The sequence below is a fragment of the Euprymna scolopes genome, chromosome 46, assembly GCF_053919585.1.
Source record: "Euprymna scolopes isolate OS-2025 chromosome 46, ASM5391958v1, whole genome shotgun sequence".
NCBI classification, from domain to species: domain Eukaryota; kingdom Metazoa; phylum Mollusca; class Cephalopoda; order Sepiida; family Sepiolidae; genus Euprymna; species Euprymna scolopes.
Genome location: NC_136527.1, coordinates 137,885,122 through 137,890,913, shown reverse-complemented (window position 1 = coordinate 137,890,913; position 5,792 = coordinate 137,885,122).

Sequence of the window (5,792 nt, the reverse complement as noted above, 5' to 3'; positions counted from 1 at the left end):
CCATCTCCACAAGCCATCAAACCTTAACCCCTAGTTGCATATGAAGACATTAATTTCAATAATGGAATACATAAAGAAGTGGCTAGAATCCTAAAAAGATCTCTTGGTTGGAGTTTGGAATAAATCTTAACCAATTATTAAAAACAAAAATTGGTGAGCCATCTCCACAAGCCATCAAACCTTAACCCCTAGTTGCATATGAAGACATTATTTCAATAATGGAATACATAAAGAAGTGGCTAGAATCCTAAAAAGATCTCTTGGTTGGAGTTTGTAGTAAATCTTAACCAATTATTAAAAACAAAAATTGGTGAGCCATCTCCACAAGCCATCAAACCTTAACCCCTAGTTGCATATGAAGACATTAATTTCAATAATGGAATACATAAAGAAGTGGCTAGAATCCTAAAAAGATCTCTTGGTTGGAGTTTGTAGTAAATCTTAACCAATTATTAAAAACAAAAATTGGTGAGCCATCTCCACAAGCCATCAAACCTTAACCCCTAGTTGCATATGAAGACATTAATTTCAATAATGGAATACATAAAGAAGTGGCTAGAATCCTAAAAAGATCTCTTGGTTGGAGTTTGGAGTAAATCTTAACCAATTATTAAAAACAAAAATTGGTGAGCCATCTCCACAAGCCATCAAACCTTAACCCCTAGTTGCATATGAAGACATTAATTTCAATAATAGAATACATAAAGAAGTGGCTAGAATCCTAAAAAGATCTCTTGGTTGGAGTTTGGAATAAATCTTAACCAATTATTAAAAACAAAAATTGGTGAGCCATCTCCACAAGCCATCAAACCTTAACCCCTAGTTGCATATGAAGACATTAATTTCAATAATGGAATACATAAAGAAGTGGCTAGAATCCTAAAAAGATCTCTTGGTTGGAGTTTGGAATAAATCTTAACCAATTATTAAAAACAAAAATTGGTGAGCCATCTCCACAAGCCATCAAACCTTAACCCCTAGTTGCATATGAAGACATTAATTTAATTAATGGAATACATAAAGAAGTGGCTAGAATCCTAAAAAGATCTCTTGGTTGGAGTTTGTAGTAAATCTTAACCAATTATTTAAAACAAAAATTGGTGAGCCATCTCCACAAGCCATCAAACCTTAACCCCTAGTTGCATATGAAGACATTAATTTCATTAATGGAATACATAAAGAAGTGGCTAGAATCCTAAAAAGATCTCTTGGTTGGAGTTTGGAATAAATCTTAACCAATTATTTAACAAACAAAAAAATAAAATTGATGAGCCATCACACAAGCCATCAAACCTTAACCCCTAGTTGCATATGAAGACATTAATTTCAATAATGGAATACATAAAGAAGTGGCTAGAATCCTAAAAAGATCTCTTGGTTGGAGTTTGGAATAAATCTTAACCAATTATTTAACAAACAAAAAAATAAAATTGATGAGCCATCACACAAGCCATCAAACCTTAACCCCTAGTTGCATATGAAGACATTAATTTCAATAATGGAATACATAAAGAAGTGGCTAGAATCCTAAAAAGATCTCTTGGTTGGAGTTTGGAATAAATCTTAACCAATTATTAAAAACAAAAATTGGTGAGCCATCACACAAGCCATCAAACCTTAACCCCTAGTTGCATATGAAGACATTAATTTCATTAATGGAATACATAAAGAAGTGGCTAGAATCCTAAAAAGATCTCTTGGTTGGAGTTTGGAATAAATCTTAACCAATTATTAAAAACAAAAATTGGTGAGCCATCACACAAGCCATCAAACCTTAACCCCTAGTTGCATATGAAGACATTAATTTCATTAATGGAATACATAAAGAAGTGGCTAGAATCCTAAAAAGATCTCTTGGTTGGAGTTTGGAATAAATCTTAACCAATTATTAAAAACAAAAATTGGTGAGCCATCTCCACAAGCCATCAAACCTTAACCCCTAGCTGCATATGAAGACATTAATTTCATTAATGGAATACATAAAGAAGTGGCTAGAATCCTAAAAAGATCTCTTGGTTGGAGTTTGGAATAAATCTTAACCAATTATTAAAAACAAAAATTGGTGAGCCATCACACAAGCCATCAAACCTTAACCCCTAGTTGCATATGAAGACATTAATTTCATTAATGGAATACATAAAGAAGTGGCTAGAATCCTAAAAAGATCTCTTGGTTGGAGTTTGGAATAAATCTTAACCAATTATTAAAAACAAAAATTGATGAGCCATCACACAAGCCATCAAACCTTAACCCCTAGTTGCATATGAAGACATTAATTTCAATAATGGAATACATAAAGAAGTGGCTAGAATCCTAAAAAGATCTCTTGGTTGGAGTTTGGAATAAATCTTAACCAATTATTAAAAACAAAAATTGATGAGCCATCACACAAGCCATCAAACCTTAACCCCTAGTTGCATATGAAGACATTAATTTCATTAATGGAATACATAAAGAAGTGGCTAGAATCCTAAAAAGATCTCTTGGTTGGAGTTTGGAATAAATCTTAACCAATTATTAAAAACAAAAATTGGTGAGCCATCACACAAGCCATCAAACCTTAACCCCTAGTTGCATATGAAGACATTAATTTCATTAATGGAATACATAAAGAAGTGGCTAGAATCCTAAAAAGATCTCTTGGTTGGAGTTTGGAATAAATCTTAACCAATTATTAAAAACAAAAATTGGTGAGCCATCACACAAGCCATCAAACCTTAACCCCTAGTTGCATATGAAGACATTAATTTCATTAATGGAATACATAAAGAAGTGGCTAGAATCCTAAAAAGATCTCTTGGTTGGAGTTTGGAATAAATCTTAACCAATTATTAAAAACAAAAATTGATGAGCCATCACACAAGCCATCAAACCTTAACCCCTAGTTGCATATGAAGACATTAATTTCATTAATGGAATACATAAAGAAGTGGCTAGAATCCTAAAAAGATCTCTTGGTTGGAGTTTGGAATAAATCTTAACCAATTATTAAAAACAAAAATTGGTGAGCCATCACACAAGCCATCAAACCTTAACCCCTAGTTGCATATGAAGACATTAATTTCATTAATGGAATACATAAAGAAGTGGCTAGAATCCTAAAAAGATCTCTTGGTTGGAGTTTGGAATAAATCTTAACCAATTATTAAAAACAAAAATTGATGAGCCATCACACAAGCCATCAAACCTTAACCCCTAGTTGCATATGAAGACATTAATTTCAATAATGGAATACATAAAGAAGTGGCTAGAATCCTAAAAAGATCTCTTGGTTGGAGTTTGGAATAAATCTTAACCAATTATTAAAAACAAAAATTGATGAGCCATCACACAAGCCATCAAACCTTAACCCCTAGTTGCATATGAAGACATTAATTTCATTAATGGAATACATAAAGAAGTGGCTAGAATCCTAAAAAGATCTCTTGGTTGGAGTTTGGAATAAATCTTAACCAATTATTAAAAACAAAAATTGATGAGCCATCACACAAGCCATCAAACCTTAACCCCTAGTTGCATATGAAGACATTAATTTCAATAATGGAATACATAAAGAAGTGGCTAGAATCCTAAAAAGATCTCTTGGTTGGAGTTTGGAATAAATCTTAACCAATTATTAAAAACAAAAATTGATGAGCCATCACACAAGCCATCAAACCTTAACCCCTAGTTGCATATGAAGACATTAATTTCATTAATGGAATACATAAAGAAGTGGCTAGAATCCTAAAAAGATCTCTTGGTTGGAGTTTGGAGTAAATCTTAACCAATTATTTAACAAACAAAAAAACAAAAATTGGTGAGCCATCTCCACAAGCCATCAAACCTTAACCCCTAGTTGCATATGAAGACATTAATTTCAATAATGGAATACATAAAGAAGTGGCTAGAATCCTAAAAAGATCTCTTGGTTGGAGTTTGGAATAAATCTTAACCAATTATTAAAAACAAAAATTGGTGAGCCATCTCCACAAGCCATCAAACCTTAACCCCTAGCTGCATATGAAGACATTAATTTCATTAATGGAATACATAAAGAAGTGGCTAGAATCCTAAAAAGATCTCTTGGTTGGAGTTTGGAATAAATCTTAACCAATTATTAAAAACAAAAATTGATGAGCCATCACACAAGCCATCAAACCTTAACCCCTAGTTGCATATGAAGACATTAATTTCAATAATGGAATACATAAAGAAGTGGCTAGAATCCTAAAAAGATCTCTTGGTTGGAGTTTGGAATAAATCTTAACCAATTATTAAAAACAAAAATTGGTGAGCCATCTCCACAAGCCATCAAACCTTAACCCCTAGCTGCATATGAAGACATTAATTTCATTAATGGAATACATAAAGAAGTGGCTAGAATCCTAAAAAGATCTCTTGGTTGGAGTTTGGAATAAATCTTAACCAATTATTAAAAACAAAAATTGATGAGCCATCACACAAGCCATCAAACCTTAACCCCTAGTTGCATATGAAGACATTAATTTCAATAATGGAATACATAAAGAAGTGGCTAGAATCCTAAAAAGATCTCTTGGTTGGAGTTTGGAATAAATCTTAACCAATTATTAAAAACAAAAATTGGTGAGCCATCTCTACAAACCATCAAACCTTAACCCCTAGTTGCATATGAAGACATTAATTTCATTAATGGAATACATAAAGAAGTGGCTAGAATCCTAAAAAGATCTCTTGGTTGGAGTTTGGAGTAAATCTTAACCAATTATTTAACAAACAAAAAAACAAAAATTGGTGAGCCATCTCCACAAGCCATCAAACCTTAACCCCTAGTTGCATATGAAGACATTAATTTCAATAATGGAATACATAAAGAAGTGGCTAGAATCCTAAAAAGATCTCTTGGTTGGAGTTTGTAGTAAATCTTAACCAATTATTTAAAACAAAAATTGGTGAGCCATCTCCACAAGCCATCAAACCTTAACCCCTAGTTGCATATGAAGACATTAATTTCAATAATGGAATACATAAAGAAGTGGCTAGAATCCTAAAAAGATCTCTTGGTTGGAGTTTGGAGTAAATCTTAACCAATTATTTAAAACAAAAATTAGTGAGCCATCTCCACAAGCCATCAAACCTTAACCCCTAGTTGCATATGAAGACATGAATTTCAATAATGGAATACATAAAGAAATGGCTAGAATCCTAAAAAGATCTCTTGGTTGGAGTTTGGAATAAATCTTAACCAATTATTTAACAAACAAAAAAATAAAATTGATGAGCCATCTCCACAAGCCATCAAACCTTAACCCCTAGTTGCATATGAAGACATTAATTTCAATAATGGAATACATAAAGAAGTGGCTAGAATCCTAAAAAGATCTCTTGGTTGGAGTTTGGAGTAAATCTTAACCAATTATTTAAAACAAAAATTAGTGAGCCATCTCCACAAGCCATCAAACCTTAACCCCTAGTTGCATATGAAGACATGAATTTCAATAATGGAATACATAAAGAAATGGCTAGAATCCTAAAAAGATCTCTTGGTTGGAGTTTGGAATAAATCTTAACCAATTATTTAACAAACAAAAAAATAAAATTGATGAGCCATCTCCACAAGCCATCAAACCTTAACCCCTAGTTGCATATGAAGACATTAATTTCAATAATGGAATACATAAAGAAATGGCTAGAATCCTAAAAAGATCTCTTGGTTGGAGTTTGGAATAAATCTTAACCAATTATTTAACAAACAAAAAAATAAAATTGATGAGCCATCTCCACAAGCCATCAAACCTTAACCCCTAGTTGCATATGAAGACATTAATTTC